This window comes from Balaenoptera musculus, chromosome 18, assembly GCF_009873245.2.
Source record: "Balaenoptera musculus isolate JJ_BM4_2016_0621 chromosome 18, mBalMus1.pri.v3, whole genome shotgun sequence".
Taxonomy (NCBI): Eukaryota; Metazoa; Chordata; class Mammalia; order Artiodactyla; family Balaenopteridae; genus Balaenoptera; species Balaenoptera musculus.
This window is the reverse complement of record NC_045802.1, coordinates 7673670-7692361: the sequence shown is the minus strand read 5'-3', so window position 1 is coordinate 7692361 and position 18692 is coordinate 7673670. Positions and strand designations below refer to the sequence as shown.

Below are 18692 nucleotides of genomic sequence, written 5' to 3'. Positions count from 1 at the left end.
CCTATTTTCAGTGTATATTAAACTTATATTTTGTGTCTCCTCTGTAAACTCCCTTAAATCCTTCCTTTGTGGAACAGAGCAAAATGCAAATAAAATAAAATGGACATCAGATGCATTCTTTCTGTGGCACAGCGTTAGGTCAAAGGGCTCCTGAGTATTTGTTGCCTGTACTCCTTTGCAAGAAAAGAGAATTTTAAAATTCTCTGCCAGCCTACCTGAGTGGTGACATTTTCCAATGCTATTTATTTTACTTACCAGCATCTTTAATTTTGCTTAATCTTTGATTTGGACACCTCCAAGTTGTGTCTTCTAGACTTTTCTCTTTTGTATGTGATTCACAAAGCCTACTTTTTCTGATTTTCTAAACTCGGAAAGTATATTCTAACTTCTCAGAGGACTTAGGTAGCAGATTCATTTTTAAAAATTTTAGATTGGTTTACAATCCTGTTATAAATGATTGCTGAACTTTTTTGCAAATTAAATTAAATTCATAATGATGTTGAAATAATAGGAAGGGTCATTCCGAGTCCGAGGCCTAGAAGACCCACAGCAATATCATTTCACGAGTCTGGCTGGTACCGTGGAAACATAGGAAGAAACAGAGAGAAAGTCATGGCAGGTTGACTCGAAAACTCAGATATCCCCAAAGTAATACACTTTTTTGGCTGCTGTTGCTATGGCAGATAATGAGACAGTCTTTGAAGGCCTCAATTCCTGAATCTCAAAGATTCGTCCCCCAAAATCTGAACACAGTAAGCACTCAGTACTATTGTTCAAAGAATAAATGAGTTCACACAACCAAACCAAGAAGCTGGGGAAGAATGAATGAATCTCCTGGGTCAGGCCTTGGCAGTTCCATCCCCCAGGTCTCCAAGTGGGACTGGCCAACTTTCAGAGTTATGAAGATTCGCTAAAATGATGTTACTGTGGTTTTCTCAAGGAGGAAGTAACTAGGCAGGAAAAGGCCAGTCTCTGGGAAAGGCAGCTTTGAAGGAGAAAGATCTGGTGGCCCAGGAAACTTCTCTGGGAAAGGGCCTGGAACATTGCTATTTTATCAAATGTGCCCCCTCCCTGCCTTCTCCCCCGACCTCCCCTCCCTCGAGTGTTAGTAACTTGCTGTATGGATGCCAGCAATGGTAACACCACCATCCCGATTCCCATGCCTACTTCTGAATGCTTGTCCTGAGAGGTTTTCTATTTCCAAGGGTTTTATGTCATTGGCCAGGCCTAAACGTTTAAGAGAACAAAGAGGGTAATTAGTCTGCGGGTTTGGGCTGTGTAAACAACTGATTTCTCTAATTCAGGTCAAAAGCTGGACTTGCCAAGGACATACATTTTTACTGAAAATGTGCATTTAGATTAGAAAATTTCACCCATTGGTATTTTTTCAGCTCAGCAGACGGGTCTCCTCCTCCCTGGCTCCTGGCTCTTTGGCTTTCTCTGGGATTCCTTTTTCAGGATTTTTGAGCACCCCAGTGCCGTAGGGCTGGACTTTACGAGAAGCAGGCAGTGTTTGGTGTGGAGGCCTCTCCACGGCCTGGAAACATTCACTTTCCCGTCCAGCCTCCCTCCCTGCCAAGGAATCAGCGAGCCTGGGGGAAATGCTTTCCCTACTGTGTTTACAAAGCACTAAATTTTCAGTCATTAATTCCCTTCCTCCAGAAGGAGCCTAATGGAGTTTTCTACTAGTCACTGAGATAGCAGCTATAACCCTGAAAGATCAAGAAAGCCAGAAGGGCCTAAAGTGAAGTGAGAGACAGGGGACAGACTTCTCCCGCTTCAGAGGGAAATAGTTTGAATATCTCAGTCACTACCTCACGCACTTGTTTATTTTATTTTCCTTTCGAGAACGTTCAGAAGTGTTGTGTAGATGGGGCCCCATCCTCCCCCCGTGCGCGCGTTCTTTGTCCTGGGGCTGCTGGCTAAGCTCTTCCCACCGTGGCGGGGAGGCTCGGGGTCTTGACCCCCCCAGGGGCAGGCACCAAAGCTGGGGTGCCCGGAGCGCCATACAGAAAGGGGCCTGTTTTCCCGGTGCTCAAATTACTCCTTGCAATCCAGGCTTCCAGGCAGACCCTTAACCCTCTCGGGGCCAGCGGGCTGCCGGGAGCCGTCCTGCTCCGAGCACACGCCCGCCCGTCTCTGGGAGCCCAGACTGCCCTCTCCGGGCTCTGGGGCAGGAGAGGGACACCATTCCTGGTGGGGACACTGCTCCCCGGGCAGAGTCACAGGAGCAGCCCTGCCCCCGGGCCCCCTACAGCTCTATGATGAGCCCAGGGAAGACTCCCCTTGACTCCAGTGTGGATTCGTCTTCTAGAGAATGCCCTGAGACTCCAGGCGGCTGTAAGTGTTGCCGTGGCCAGACTGGAGGCAGTGGAAGCTGTGTTGGCAGGAAAAGCATCAGCGTTCAAAATACGGCCCACAGGCCTCCGCATCAAAGTCACCAGGAAAATGCAGACTCTCCCTCACCGTCACCACCAGTCCCGCCACCTCCAGAATCAGAATCTTCCCAGGGATTGGGGGGTGACGGGGCTTCGATACAGGGCAGAGACCTAAAGGGTTTCTGCACCAGCCTCTGGGTCCCCGAAACAGGCTGCCCTCCTGGGCTCCCATGATAGTCTGAGCAGACTTTCTTCCAGGTGTAGAAATACCAGGCTCCCCGGGAGGCAACGCTGCCCGGAGGCTGCAGGGGACCTCTGAGGCGTGCCCTCCCAATGCAGCGCAGCAGGCTGTGCCTGCCTCCCCTCCGGACTCTGAAATCTTCTTGTGTGCGCCGGTGTTGTTTTCATCTCCATGCCCCTGGGTAGGATCCAAGAGAGAATTTGAATCCCTCCAGAAATCCCTCGATAGCATGGATTTTGGTTACCCTGGCGATGGCCTTGGTCCCCCTGGCCGCCTGTTTGGCATTGGATCTGGCCCTATCGTGTTCGCATCCCCAGAGACACTGCCATGAACCTTCTCTGGAGGAAATTTACAGAGAGGCCTGAGGATCAGGGCCGCCTTTAGTGGAAGGAATTCCCTACCTCTGACTGCCAAATGAAGCCAGGGCCTCTTGGCCACCGGGGTAGCCCTTGAGACCCATCTCCTCAAGGAGACTTTCGAAAGGATGCTGGGACATTCTTCCTGTGTGAGCCTTTCCTCTGTGCCATGCCTGTAGAAGCAAGGAGCTGGAAGCCAAACCCTGGCCCTGCCTCTCATTCCGCGTGGTCTTAGGTACATTACTCACCTTCTCTGAGCCAGAGATTTTCTTACCTGTAAAAGAGAAATAATCATAATAATAACAATAAAGATAATGTCCCTGCAGCTTTGAGATGATGTGAAACATGTCTGTTCCCCCCCCGCCGCCCTCCGCCTATAGCATTCTCACCAGGCATCCAAGCCGGGAACTCAGGCACTGGGCCACTCAGGGAAATGGTACCAGGGAGCCATTCTAACTGCCTACGATTGACATCCAATCTGTCACACCTGATATTTATTCCTGAGTTTGAGGGGAGATAATTATTGTTTTGTGGGAGGTGGTCTGGCCACGCCGCGCGGCACGTGGGATCTTCGTTCCCCGACCAGGGATCGAACCCCTGCCTCCTGCAGTGGAAGTGCAGAGTCTTAACCACTGGACTGCCAGGGAAATCCCTGAGGGGAGATAATTATTGTTAGTTTTTTAAAGCAACAGTTGCCCAGGCTGTTGACGATAGCTCCCATCAAGGCATATGCTCCACCAGGCTAGGGAGCGGATGATACCAAAGACGTCTTGCTTCTTGGATTTTCTCCTGAGCCCTGCTATGCTGGGGTGACTCTGCGTATAGTAAATATTTAAGCACATGTCTTGTGTAACGGTCACCAATCTGGATGCAGAGGGAGCCGTGGAGCAACACGCTGTCACCTGCCTCAGCGTCCCGGCTTCGAGAGAGACGGTGTGATGCCAATACCAGGAGTCTCTTGGCTACCAGCGGCTGATGGGTGGCAGAATTCTGTGGCCTGTTAATTGTCTTGGAAACAAATCCTTGAATTGGGAGAGACAGAGAAAGGAACTGTAATTAAAGCTTCCCTTGGGCAAAATTTCCCAGTGATGGGAATTAACACATTTCTTGTGTGCCCGTTAAGCTCCAGGCTCTAAGCTGAGAACGTTACATATACAGATCTTCCTTGACTTACAATGGGGTTACGTCCTGGTAAACCCATCGTAAACTGAAAATATCTTAAGTCGAAAATGCGGTAAATACACCTAACCCACAGAACCTCAGAGCTTAGCCCAGCCTACCTTCAACGTGCTCAGAACACTTACATTAGCCTACAGCTGGGCAAAATCACCTAACACAAAGCCTACTTCACAATAAAGTGTTGAATATCTCATGTCATGTATTGAATTCTATGCTGAGACTGAAAAACAGAGTCTGGGTCCAGAATGGTTGCAGGTGTATCAGCTGGTTACCTCTCGATCACGTGGCCAGCAGGGAGCTGTGTTCGCTGCCGCCGCCCTGCATCACCAGAGAGGCTCGGGCCACAGATCACTAGCCCAGGAAAAGATCCAAATTCAAAATTTGAAGTGCTTGAAGGTTTCTACTGAATGCAGACTGCTTTTGCACAATCGTAAAGACGAAAAATCATAAGTCGAAACATCGTAAGTTGGGGACCGTCTGCATTGAATCTTTTAATCCTTGCAACAGCCAGAGAAGGGGCTCTTATCATTGTCACCAAGAAATGAAGGCTCAGAGAGGTTAAACTGTCTGCTCAGAGAACGAGGGGGCTAGAGGATGAGGCCAGAGTTGGGAGCTCTGCTGATGGAGAGAGGGAATCCGTGCTGCTCTTTTTAACCCTGCAGCTCGTCAGTAACTTACCTTCAGAGACTTAGAGAGAAGCCTCGTGCTGGTCGGGACGCCTCCAGGTCTCTCCCAGGTCAATGCTAAACCTCTGATGCCTCCCGGATGCCCACTGGGCAAATGTATTCTGTCTTATCTCAACGTATATATTTATTAAGACTCAAGGGAATGGAAAGACAGAGACAAGAGTAAATAGAACAATGCAGGATTAAGGGACTGGGCAGTGAACAGGACCAAGGAAGCCAAACCGTAAGAGACGTAGAGCCCGCTTCACCCTCACCCTCCCCTCACCCCGGCCCCTGTGCCCGCTCCCTCCTCCCTCCTCTCCTCACACAGACCTCAGGGTTCACCAGCCACTGCAGACCCTTCCAGCCTCTGTTCCCTGCATCACCCACAGCCATGTCTACGTCCACACTTCCTCCTTACACAGCTTGGTGCCTGGGCTCCCTGGTCACCCCCGCCAAGGAGTACAGCCTGCTTGTTCCCTGCTGGTTTATACTCCTTTTGCGTGGCGTCATAATCGCATGTTTATACGTATGTCCCCCTCTATGAACTGCCCGCTCTTCAGAGGGTGGTTCGTCTTGTGTTCATCTATGCTCCGCGCGTATGTCGTCCAGGGCTTGGTGCATGGAAGGCGCCGTATAGATGCGGAATGGCAGAGGAATGAAGGCATAGTGGCCTGGAAAGAGAAACTATGCATTTCCAATCCATATTCTGTGACAGGAAGGGTCTGATCATTGCTTTTGTTGCAAACTTAATGCAGTACTTTCTCACTCAAAGATAGTCGCTATGACTTTGTTTCCTCAGGTAGTAAATAAGCTTACACTGTCTCATAGATATCTCCTAAGGAACAACCAGGAACTAAATAATAACCTAACGTTCACAAGATCATAGGAAAACGAGAATAAGAAGACCTCTAGAATTCAAAGATAATTTAAAAAAAAAAACCCTGGAAAACTAAAGTTTAAAATCTTCAAGCAGGTATTTTAATAGATACTGGGACAATTCATTTCCGTTTTAAAGAATCACTTCAACTCCAAAATGTTTGTTGAATATCTCCCAAGTGCTTGATGCTATGAGGAAAATTATTAAGATCGCCTGCTTACAAAGTGCTTTATACTTCTCAGCACACTTTCACAGAATTGCTTCTGTGTTTCTGAGTTTCCTCACTGTGACTGGCAGAATAGTGTCCCCAAGATGCCCACGTCTTAATCCCTGGAAACTGTGAATAGGTGACCTCCCGTGGTAAAAGGGACTTTGCAGATGGGATTGAGGATTTTGAGATTGAGATTATCCTGGTTTATCCGGACGAACCCAGTGTCATCACCAAGGTCCTTACAGGATGAAGTCAAGGGGTCAGAGTCCGTCCTAAGAGATGAGGCGAGAGAAGCAGATGGTTGGAGTGACGTAGCCGTGAGCCAAGGAATGCAGGCAGGCCTCCAGAAGCTGAAAAGGACACGGGAAGGATTCTCCCGAGAGCACCCAGAAGGACTGCAGCCCTGCCGACACCTTGACTGTAGACTTCTGACGTCCAGAACTATGAGGTAATGAATTTGTGTTGTTTCAAGCCACTGGGTGTGTGGTAATTTATGACAGGTAATTTAATACACACATCTTTACAACGCAGATAACAATAGTCCTTACTTACCTCATAGGCTGTGCTGTTAGGTGAGACACATGACAAAGACAAGGCCATTTAGTGACGCAGTGTTACCAGAGAATTATTATTTTGTTGTTGTTTGTTTGGGAGATCTTAACCTGTGAGGTCAGCAGATCCACCTTATACTCGTGAGATGAACCCGTATTAAGTCCTTACTAGACAACGGGTCCTGCAGTAACGCCAGGGACCCTAGAGGAATCCTGGGAGCTCCTGGCAGGAGGCGAGGCAGACACCTCAGCAGGGACAGCCAGCACGGGTGACAAGGCCAGTTAGCAGTAACCCCAAGATCGGAAGGGACCCAGAGGAAGGAGAGTGGGGCTAACTGGGAGGTTCCTCTCTTGAGGAGAGCCTTGAGCTAAAAAAGGCAGACGGCAGAGACCACCAGGCGGCCCAGGGGAGGGAGCTGCAGGCAGGGGGGAGCCAGGGACCACCCCCACCCCACCCCGGGGGCTGGGCGGCTGCCCAAGATCCCACAGCTGAGACCTAGACCTTCCGTCCCCTGCGCTTTCTGCTGCTTTGGGACGCTGCACATATGGCCCTCGAGGAGTATATCGTCTACAAAGGGACAACCAGATGCACGCTGAGGGCACAGTTTAAGTCAACCATAGAAGTCCCTGTTTGAGAGAGTTTAAAAGTAAACGGTGGGGAAATTCCACCAGAAAGATGTATAAGCACTGGACGTGGGGAAGGGTTCGAGAGGCAAGGATGGGAGTCAGAACTTCCGGGGGGATAGGGAGTAGATGGCTGGGGGCTGGGGGTGAAGGAGGAACCTTCTCAGTGTGGAGGCTGGTCCTCCCGGAGGCTGGAGGCTGGGCCAGTGTGGGGAGTAGCCCAGCACAGAGACCCCCCCAGCCTCTGGGGACGTGAGGATGACAGGCTGAGTGCAGGAGGTCCCATAGGGCCTGAAAGCTATGTCCAGGTAAGACTTTATGCTGAGGGCGTTTGGGAAGGCCTGCTGAAGGGTTTTTGAGTAACAGGATGAGATCAACGTGTTAGGGATACTTATGCGTCTGTCTGTAAGACAGGGACTTACCTTTCTGGTGCCTGCTCCGTTGTTATTTGTTGGACTGAATTAAGATTTGCAGGATGGATTGAAAGACCGGGGAAATCTGACATCTGATCTACATCCCACGTGCTCACTCCTCATTGGAGAGGAAGCTAACGGTTGCCAGCCTGCATAAGGACCGCAAACCCTAGGATTCACAAGAGGTTATAGAGTCACCTCCAGCTTATCTTTTCTTGTTGTTGCCTTTCATCTTTCCTCGTAAATACTAAATGTTTCACTAAGTGCAAAATGAAATAACACTTTTTATACTGAGTATTGGCTATTTATAACTGAGTGTAACTGAGTCTTGACCCAGTTATAAAACAGGAGCTTGAACGTATTCGTTCAATGCCAGATTCTGATGGGAATGAAGCAAAGTCCTGCCTGTCTTCTGAGCCTTCGCTTGGGACGATCACTGCCCAAGCCCACCCCACGTGTCAGGAGCTGCTGAAATGAATGGGTGCTCAGCTGCGAAAATGTGCCCCAACTTGTGCACCAGAAATAATAGTGACAATATGACGCAGAACACTAAGAATCTGTTAACAAGTATAATAGCAAGAAATGCAACTTGAACTTGGACAGAAGGAGGAGCATCGGTTCATAGACCCGAGAGACAGCAGGAGCACCGCGGGGACCACAGGGGCAGGGGTTCAAACTCAGACAGAACCTGCAGGCCGCTCTCGCCATATGCTGCTCTCCGCATTTTGGTTTCATTGTCACCAGAAGGTGGTGGACGCTTTTCTCCAGGAGGTGGGGACCGTGACCACCAGCGGCCCCCAGGCTCTTCTCCCAGAAAGGAGCACCTCTTCCCCACCAGCTGTCATCCGGATGCATCTCAGGGAGGGGCTGGCTCAGACGTCCTCCCCTCCAGGGGAGGCAGAGACCTAGAGAGGGAGGGATGACAGCTCCCATTTGGGGACCAAAGGCAGTTCCATCAAAGCGGGGGGGGGGGGGGGGAACAGGCAGCCAGAGCAGGAAGGAGTCATTCTGATCCAGGACGCAAACTTCAGTGTATACACAGCAGCTTGTGGGGAAAGGAGGCCTGGGAAGGCTCTGTCATCTCCTAGACGTCATCACCGGGGTGTCCGGGTCCTGTCCAGCTGCCTCCGATTTCTGCCAAGAGGCGCCACTTACCCTCCACTCCCCTGAGTCAGTGTCCCTCCCTCTGTGTTAGAAACTCAACCCACCCCCAACCCCTGCCATGGAGGTAACAGCGGGCACAGCCATGAGAAAAAATGACAGAGACAAATAAAGACCTAGCATTCTGGTTAGTCAAAGAATCACGGAAACCTGTAGCTTAAAAATGTCAGGTGTGGGTGAAATCAGATGAGGAAAGCATCAGGGGTACTTCAGAAGTTTGCAGACACCTCCCCTAAATGACTGTGAATTTGGCACCCATGGCAAAGGGTAAGTGATCAATCAAGTCATTGGTCTTTGCACTGACCAGTGGTTCGACCTTGACCACGGACAATCCCACTTGTTGAGAAAAAGGCCTGGCACAGGGGTAAACTGTTGACTTACTTTAGGGATAGCACAGTTGTATCTGTGCATTCTGCATTCCACTGCTGTTTACCACCAGTGCCTGCCCTGCTGTTCGCAATTGTTTTCAGTCCTCTGGCACCATTGATCCCTAATTGACCCCAGATTCCTGAGCGCCAGGAGCCTGCCCCGACTTGCGTCTGGCTGGCCCGCTGCGCACCTGTCCATTGGTGGCGTTCCACTGAGCTCAGCCTGGAAGGCCACCCTCCGAGCATGAGCCAGCCGAGCCCTCGGCCGGGAGGCCAGCCTTCTCCAGGCCTCAGCGACAACAGAACCTCCCTGTAGCTAAGACGCATATTTCCTCTTACGCGAAGCTATGCAACACACAGGCCTTAATTTCCTGGCTCTCTGGCCAATAGAAGTTCTGTCTGAGCTTGATTATTGGATAGCTGGCTGGGCTGGTTGTAACCTAGAGAAATGTTGAAGGTGGGTTGGCCGCACTCAGACGGACTCTGTCCCTTCACCCCAGGGCGCACCCTGAGCCCCAGCCAGCTGGCTTTCAAAATCTCCCGTGGGTGAGCAGGTGCCTGGGTGGGCACAGCTCTTCCGCCTCCCCATCCCTGATGACAGGTGGCCCTCGTGTCATCTGGTGCACAGAGCAGAGTGGGTTCCTGCAGTGAGAACGCGCCCCGCACGTGAAGGGCAAACTGGGGTCTCCTCTGCTCCCACCTGGCTCTGCTGGAGCGGCCTGGGGCCTCAGGGCGTCGTGTTTGCTGGGGACCGCGTGCAGCAGTGGGCTCACAGGTGCCTTGGCAGCCTGAAGGAGGCTGGAGGCCTGCATTTAAGCCCCGCGCTAAAACGACAGAGCCTCGAGGCCCGTGGTTTATTGGGTGTTTCCAATAAAGGTGCAGGGCCCAGCGTTCCCTGGGGAATCCACACGGTGCACATTCATCTGGCCACATGTGCACTTTTAAGATCTTAGGCAGATCCAGACCGGGGGCCCCCGTGCCCTTCCAAGCATCCCCCTGGTCTGCCTTTGAAATCAAAGCTAGATGGTCAGATCCAGACAGGAGGAGGAGTGGTGCTGAGCCTCGGCGAAGCATTAAACGCTCAGAGAGGAATGGCTCCTTGATTGTAGACAAAAGTTTGTTTTCCTCTTAAACCACGGACCTGGAATGTGCTCTCTGATGATGATTACAGGATGAATCAGCACTCAGGTGATGGAAATCAGGCCCGCGTTCTGCTCACGGTATCCGGGCTGCGGGGCAGCTGTGGCCTAATGAGGTCCAGCAGCCGTGCTCAGCTTTCCAGCGGGCGCTTGGGGGAAGGGTGTGCAGGCGCTGTTCTGAGGGGCTCCCTGCCCGGCTTGGGGGCTCAGCAACCCCACTGCCTGACCCCAGGGCTCTGCAGGTGTGCACCAGGGTCAGCCGCTCACACACATGGACGCCTGGCTCAGGCGATAGGACGAGTGTAGTACCGAGGCCAGAGCTTTCCCCAGGACCGCCTCCCCAGCTCAAACCATGACCTAATCGTCTGAATCTCTCATCATCACACTAACTGTGTGTGCAAAATGCAGGTAAAATTTGCTCCTTTTGCACCTGGTGGAAATGATGTCTTCATTCCACACAGAATGAAGTCCCAAGATAGCTCACCTACAATAATGTAAGATCGGGTGGCTATAAAGTGAGGGGTCATTGATTTCCCGCCCTCTGCACCGAGCTCACGTGGTCATTTCACCTACCCCATTATAACACAAGCCCACATTTTATGAGACTGAATTTGGGGGGCCCTGCTTAGGAATTTACTATATTTATTAAGAACCCAAAGTATGCAGAGAAAAAGGCAAAGCACACAAAACGACCCTCCACCCGCTGCCAGGGCCACTCTGGTGAAATGCTACCATCGAGGACGTTTCCACCCGAAGGAGCTCAGATTTGAAACGCCCGTGGTCATTGTCTCTAATCAGTGGCCCCCCAGGTAGGGGGTCAACAGGTGAAGGGGATGCACGTGGCCCTGGGGATGACATTTAGCCACCAGAGGTGCACAGGCGAGGGGTGGAAAGACGGCTCAGGGGAGAAGGCGAGGCAGGACACTGCTCTGGTCCTCACAGGACAGTAGACCCAGACCTGGCCTTGTGAGTAAGCTGCCTCCTCACACAGCTCCGGGAGGGAAATGTGGCCGGTGATGAATTCTCCGCCGTTTCAGATGGCAGGTGAGCAAAGCCACCAGGCCCAGCTGTTCCTTCCAGCCTCATCTTCCCCATCACCATTATTGGAGCCATTGGTCCTGAGACAAGGAGCAGCCTTGGGAGGCTGGACACCTTCTCATCACTAGCCTTGCCTCCTGTCACTGTAGATGCCGTTCTTAAAGGAGCTCCGGCTCCTGAACAAGAAAGAAAAGTGCCTTCTCTGCAGCTTCAGCACAAAAGATGACCTTCAAGAGGAGACATCCAGCTGTAGAGGGCATGGGAGGAAATATTAATATTCACAGTTAATATTCTTCAGACTTTCTGGGAAAGAAATCACAGTACAGTTTCCACCTGGCCACTCTCTTGGAGGAAGTTTGCTTCACTGTCCAGAGTCTTGACCTCTCCAGAGGGGCAGCCATCTCCAGATGCGGCCACCCGGCTGCTGTGGTCCTCCTGGAGACATCCTCAAGCAGACAAGTCAGCAGACTCAACCGCTTCCTCAAAAGCAGCAACTTCTCACAAACAGAGTGTGAATTTCTCCCTGCCCCCTGGCTTCGCCCACAGGGAGGGCATGCCAGAATATACTAGAATGTTCCAGAACTCCCTGGGAATTCTGGAATGCCTATACCCTCCAGCTAGGCAACCCAGCTCTCTGCTCCAGGCACTTGCAGGCTTCAGAATCTCCCCCTGCATGTCCTTCCCCGACATGAACGAAACTCAAGTTCAGAGACTGGATGTGTTTTGTGTGTGTTACCTTCTGTGCTCAAATTTTCTTGCTACTTGCTACATCCTCCCTGCACTGCACTTGCTTTTCCTCTAACTTCTTTTATTTATTTATTTATTTATTTATTTATTTATTTATTTATTTATTTATGGCTGCGTTGGGTCTTCGTTTCTGTGCGAGGGCTTTCTCTAGTTGCAGCGAGCGGGGGCCACTCTTCATCGCAGTGCGCGGGCCTCTCACTATTGCGGCCTCTCTTGTTGTGGAGCACAGGCTCCAGACGCGTGGGCTGAGCAATTGTGGCTCACGGGCCCAGTTGCTCTGCGGCATGTGGGATCTTCCCACACCAGGGCTCGAACCCGTGTCCCCTGCATTGGCAGGCGGATTCTCAACCACTGCGCCACCAGGGAAGCCCTCCTCTAACTTCTAACCACTGTCCGCAGTGGCTGTGTGCAAGGCAGGAGAGCCCCACCTGCGAGTCTGGTCAGCACCTGGGAGCAACTGCAAGTTATATGCATCTCCTCTACGTCCTCAACATTCTATAGAAAAGCTCAACACAGCTTGTACCACATGATATGGTGACTGTTGCTATGCCTTCGCCTGGAAAATATGAACTGTCATTTACTGAGCACATCCTACGTGTCAGTGTTTAACATACATTACTTCCAAACCCATAAGATAGGTATTCTTTTTTCCCTATAACAGATGAGAAAACAAAGGATCCAAAAGGTGAAGTAACTTCTCTAAGATCACTCAGCTAAGCAGAGAGATGAAGCATCAGCTGGGCAGGCCTGGTTTCGAAGCCAACCTTCTCTCTATGACCCCGCCTGCCCGGCAGCGTCTTAGAAGCCTGAGGTCTGGGCTGAGTCTTTCCTTTCTGTCCTGGAGGTTTGCCCCGGGACTGAGGGGTTTCCTGGGATGAGGGACTCTGGGTGCTGAAACCGGGACAGTTGGTCACCCCACATGGGAATGTGGATACGTGGACATTACCGTGGCCTCAAGTGTAGATGCCGGGCTGCGTGGAGCAAGGGGAAAGATCACGGCCCACAAGACACCCCATGCAGGGCAGGGACCACCGTGTAAAGTTCACCAACTTTTAAGAAAAGTTCCAGCTGGTCTCCAGGCCAGAATATAATAATCATGATCATTTGGAGGGTGCACACAGGACTTGTCAGTGGGCAAGGTTTGCCAAACATTAGAGAAACATCCTGGGGTTTTTCATTTTTTTAACGAATCCAAGAAATCTAAATCTAGGTAAAATTTTTGAAAGTATTCATGTATCCATTGGACTCATCGTCCTCAAGTGCTCATCTCTGAGCAGGCTTCAGGGTCCACAACCACCCGGAGCTTGATCGAGAGTCCTTAGGAGCTCCTGCTAGAAGGCCACCAGCAGTCCCTGTGCCACACCCCCCCCCCCCCCACACACACACACTCACCCTGCACTTGACCTTGTCAAAGCCTCTGCAGCTTCTCTTTGAGCTTCTGCAGGTGCTGTTTAGACCAAACCTTCCCCCTTCCTCCTGAAACCCTACTCATCCTCCGGCCTTATCCTCCTCCCAGAGCCTTCCCACCACCTCCTTCCTGCCTGGGTCACATGGGCACTGGCCCTCTGTGTGGATGTTTGTTTCACTCCCCCTCCAGGCTGGGAGCCCTGCCAGGCAAGAGCCAGTGACCATCTTCTTCTGGGGTTCGCAGCATCCACTACAGTGTTTGGCATACAGATGCTCAGTAAATGTTTCTTCCAGTGAGATAGAAACAGAGCTTTTCGGGGCCTGCTGGTGATGGAAACAGCCCAGCTTGAAAGGCGGTCTGCTCCACGTTGCATCCACAGGTGGCTCCAGGCTTACTTACAAGCACAGAACTTACCGTCAGCTTCGAGCCAGGGCCGCTGGTTCCTGGCTGTCGTGGAGGCCACCCCACGGTTGCCATGGGAACCAGCCACTCACAAAGCCTCCAGGGAGCCCTGAACTCCGCCCCCCACTCCCTGCTGCTGATCTTCCTCACATGCTGCCATGGGAACTTCCCAGGTACCAGCGCCTCCCTCCAGCCCATGCCTTAGGCCAGAAGATGGGGGCTGGGCTTCGGTGGGGCTCGGACCACCCCACCTACAGCTGCTTTTATGGAAAAAGGCATTCAAGGTTCCAAAGAGACCAGCCAGTAAATGCACTGACGGAGCACATCCTGTCAGATGAAGTGTCTTCACACTTGGCAGCGAGTTGAAAAGGGCGAGAACCAAGAAGCAGGCAGGATGGGGAAATCGAAGAGGGATCAGTTCTCCTTTACCCACAGGGTGGCTTTTGGGGTGTGTGGGGAGGTCTGATGCTGGGAAAGGGGCACCAGGGAATGTTGTCTGACCTGCCGATGGTGGATCCCAGCAGAGGTTTTACCAAGTGACTTTGAGAAGCATCTGTGGAGTATTTCACAGTTGAAGAAGCTGAGGCTCAGAGAAGTTAACCGAATCCATGTTCTTATCGTCTTGGGCCTCTTCCAGGCGTGGTCTTATAAGTCTCCCATGCGTGCCTCCATGCTCTCCTGGCCGGCTGGAATGACGATGACTCTGGGCAACCTTGGAAGTGACCAGTGACCTGGTGGAGAGGACAGAGCCTCTGCCAATCCAAGCCCCTGAATAACTGTGCTCAATCGGGCTGCCCACCAATTTCCGCCCCTGCGCAGGAGTATTGCCTGGACAAGAAATAAACTTCTCGTGTGACTACACACAGGGTCTGTTTGTTACAACAAGTAGCTTTCCCTAACTGAACAGTGGGACGGGAAGCTTTCGGCTTCCTTGTACTTCATTTCACAGGACTAGTTCCAGGACAACTGGTGGCATCTGAGGTATGTAGGCTCAGCTGGAAAGGTCCAGAGATGCTGGTATGTTCATCACGATAGCTTCTTCCTGTGCTCTGGAGGATTTCCAAGAAGTTGGCTCCAAGACAGAGCAATAATTGTTCACATAACGTGTTGCCAGAGAGATTATGGCTTTGCTGCATGGTATCTGGTACTTAAAAGGTGTTCTATAAATATTTATCGAATGGATGGATAGATGGATGGGTGGATGGATGGATGGATGGATGGATGGATGGATGGATGGATAATGGCTTCTACTGCAGGGCAGGGGAAGGAGGGACTCTCTTAAATATAGACATGGGAGTCTAACTGAGGCATGAGAAAGAAGGTAAAGAGAGAGAGCTGGTCACTCCAGTGACAGCACCCTCTTAGGGTATGTTGGCAAGTCCAGCTGGGTAAAGAAGAGCAGGTGACAAGAGATGGACAGGCCCAAGGAGGCAGCAGATGTGTGGCGTGAGCGAGCAGCTCCTGCTGCCGGAAATGCTTCCCACCCAGCCCCAGCCAGGGCTCGGGATGCCACTTAATCAAATAAAAACACAGACAGGGTGCCCACTTAAATGTGAATTTCAAATAAACAACTCTTATTTGTCCTTGTGATGCTTGGGACATACTTATACTAAAATACTATTCACTTTTTAAAATCTGAAATTCAAATTGAAATGGGTGTTCTGTATTTGATCTGGCAGCCCTAATCCAGGCTGCCCAATAAGTGATCTTGTATGGACAAACGGGGGAAACATCTGACATAGGCTGATCAAAGACCACTGTTTCAGGGATCATCAGTTGTTTGCTTCTTCTGAATAGCCAGGAGGTAGAAGACCTCTAACAACTTCACTGGGCCTCTTCTCTGCATTTTAGAAAGTATTCTAAGTACAGAAAATGGCAGGTTTGTAAATAGTGGTGTAAATTAGAAGAAAAAAAAAAAAAAACTCATAAAAACCAAAACCAAACCAAACCAAACCAAAAAACCCTTTGGCCTTCAGTCTACTAGATCCAGAGAAGAAATTCTTCCAACCCAGTGACAGTTTATTAAATGTGAAACATACGGCCTCATTCAGAACAGAATTTATAGAATGAGGAGAACAAGGGGCCTTTCTGCTTTGAACCTTTGGAAGAAGTCTCTCTGTGTGTTTTTTTCCAAATTCTTAAAACAAACATTTTCCACATGTAGTTATTGCGCCTGTTAAAAACTTGCTGTTTAATAAATAAATCCATTGTCAGCGCAGAATTCTTGGTCAGCGTTTGCAAAGATGCTGTTTTTGTCCCTTTAGATTCATTATTTTAGTTTATTTTCTTAATATTCCTGGGAGCCATGGGAGAAAGTTCTAGAAGTAAAGGGAGTCTAGCCTCACCCTTTTCCCCCATACTGATCACATTACAATTTTACATGAAAATCTCCTTGGGGAGAAAAAAGGCAAGAGGCCTGAAGGGCTAAGCCAACCTCCTTCCAGGGCCGTGAGGATGGGTCGTGTACCTGGACCACATGCTCGCTGGGTGCTGGTGCCTCTCGTCAACAACAGGATGGACAGCTGCACCTGAGCATCACATCGTGACAGAACCTCCACCATCATCATCCCACTGGTCACGTGCTTTACTTGTCATTGTCTCCCGCGGGAGTCCCGATTTTCATGCGTGCCTCTCTGCAGTCTGTTCCCCACCCAGCAGCCATAGAGGGCTTTGGAAAACGCCATTCCCCTGCTTTAAACCTTCTGATGAGTCCCCAGCCTTGAACAAAATAGCCAAACCCTTTACTGTGGTCTCCAGTGCCCCATGACTCAATCCTCTGACCACGTTCTCTCCCACCCTCCCCGTCACACTCACTCCACCCCTCCACCCCTGCGTCTTTCTGCTCCTCAGGCACACCTAGTTCCACGCCCGCTTAGGGCTCCCTATGAGCTGGTAACTGTGCTTGAAAAATCCTTTCCCCGGGTGTTTACCTGGCTGCTGCCTTGTTGTCACTAAGGTAACAGCCTGAAAGCTGCCTTTCCAGGCAAATTGTCCAGATCGTGAAACCTAAAGCCACCCCTTTCCCCCCATCTCATCACGCTGTTTGATTTTTATCATAGCACTTACTACTATCTGATCATTTTTTGTTTATTTGCTTATTGGCTGTATCCTCCAAGTAGAATGTAAACTCCAGAAAGACAGGGACCCTGTTTCTCCTCTTCAACCCGTATTCCCAGCCCCTAGAACAGCACAGCACAGAGTAGGCCATCAATACCTGTGGACCAACTGAATGAATGACTTGCAGAAACTTTCAAAGGCTCATCTTTTCAGCAGGCACCAAATCCTCATGAAGACAAAACACACACAGACTAATGACACTAGCAAATATTTATCCAGGGCTCGCTACCTGCCTAAGCACTTCACATGTATAATTAACTCTCTTAATCCTCACAACAGCCCTGGGAATTCCGTCATGTTATTATCCCATGTCACAGGTAAGGGCCTGGGGCACAGGTAGGAAACGTCCTCGCCTGGGACCACATGGGTCAGAGGATGCCTGGATGGACCCAGGCAATCGAACCCCAACTCCAAGCACAATCACTAAGCTGTGCTGCTAGCCCCAAATAAAGCCCAAATCCTGGGACATAAAGGGGCCGTGTTTCTGGAAGGTATTCCCTGTGAGGCTTTTGGTTGAATACGTTGGTTTCTTTTATACCGTTTGTTGAGTTCTGGTCATATTTCAGTGTTAGGAGGAAGCAGAACCAACGTGTGATTTGGCAAGACTTAGGAGGGAGCCAAAGACAGAGGGTGAAGGAGGACCCACAATAGAACCACTGTTGCCCGTGTCTACCCACCCATCCACTGGCCGTTCACCCAACGCCCAATCACCGCCAGGCGCCGTGCCACTCTGGGCACGTCTGCCTATCAAGAGGTGGTAAGTACTGCAGAGGCACAGAGCAGGGTCGGGGGTGGGATGCTGAGATAGCAGAGGACGCCGCTTCATAGGTTCCACGTCAGAGACTGCGGAGCAGGATACTCCAGGCAGTGGGACAGCGAGCGGCGAGGGCCCGAGGCAGAACGTGCCTGGTGTGTCCAGAGGACCAGCAGGAGTGGGCCTGAGACGGGGGAGCAGTGGGCGGGGACGGGGTCAGCGAAGGGAGAGGACTTACGGGTGCTGTAAGGTATTAGGATTTTGCTCTGAGTCAACAGGAAGCCGTGGTTTGACTTACAGGTTTGGAGAGTCACTCTGGCTGCTCAGACACTGAGTGGCATGCGCGTGAAAGGGGAGGCCATGGCCGTGGTTCTGCCCCCTAGCGGACATCCGACAGTGCCTGGACACACGTTGGGTTGTCACAGCTTGGGGAGTCAGGGAGTGTGCTACTGGCATCGGTGAGTATCAGCGGGTATGTTGCCAAGCACCCTGCACTGCACACAAATCCCCACGACGGACAATTATCCAGCCCCAGAGGTCAGTCGTGCCAGGGTTGAGAAATCCGGAGTTAGCGGATTACTGCCATCATCTAGGCAAGAGATATACTCATTAAATAGCAACTGAGCACCTACTGTGCGCCGGGCAATGTTCCAGGAACTGAAGATACAGCGACGAACAACACAGACCAGGTCTGTGCCTCCATGAGTTTACAATGCAATGACAGCGGAAGCTTAGAACAGGGTGGAGGTGGCAGAGGGGTGAAAATGGCCGGGTTTTTGTATCTTTTGAAGGTAAAACCAACAGGATTTTCTAAGGATTGGGTAGAATGAAAGAGGAGCCGAAGTTGACCCCAAGGCTTTGTCCTGAGCAGTGAGTACAGAGTTGCTGTTTACTGAGATGAGGACCACGGGGAAGGTGGGAGAAAGTGATTTGGGGGTTGGGCAAATCTGGGGTTTTGTTGTGGACATATTAAGTGGAGATGAGGGAAATTGGAGATTTAATCTGGAGGTTAAAAAAAAAAGAGGTCTAGGGGCTTCCCTGGTGGCGCAGTGGTTGGGAA

At 50.9% G+C, this 18692-nt stretch overlaps 1 long non-coding RNA gene across 1 annotated transcript in view; it reads left to right on the top strand.

Annotated features, from left to right (window-relative positions):
- The window catches only part of LOC118884212, a 28017-nt gene extending 9534 nt beyond the window's left edge, over positions 1-18483 (top strand). Inside the window, exons 2-3 of the long non-coding RNA XR_005017230.1 lie at positions 17445-17635; positions 18424-18483. This is a non-coding gene — a long non-coding RNA (uncharacterized LOC118884212). The remainder of the gene's footprint in view (positions 1-17444; positions 17636-18423) is intronic.
- Positions 18484-18692: the final 209 nt, after the last annotated feature.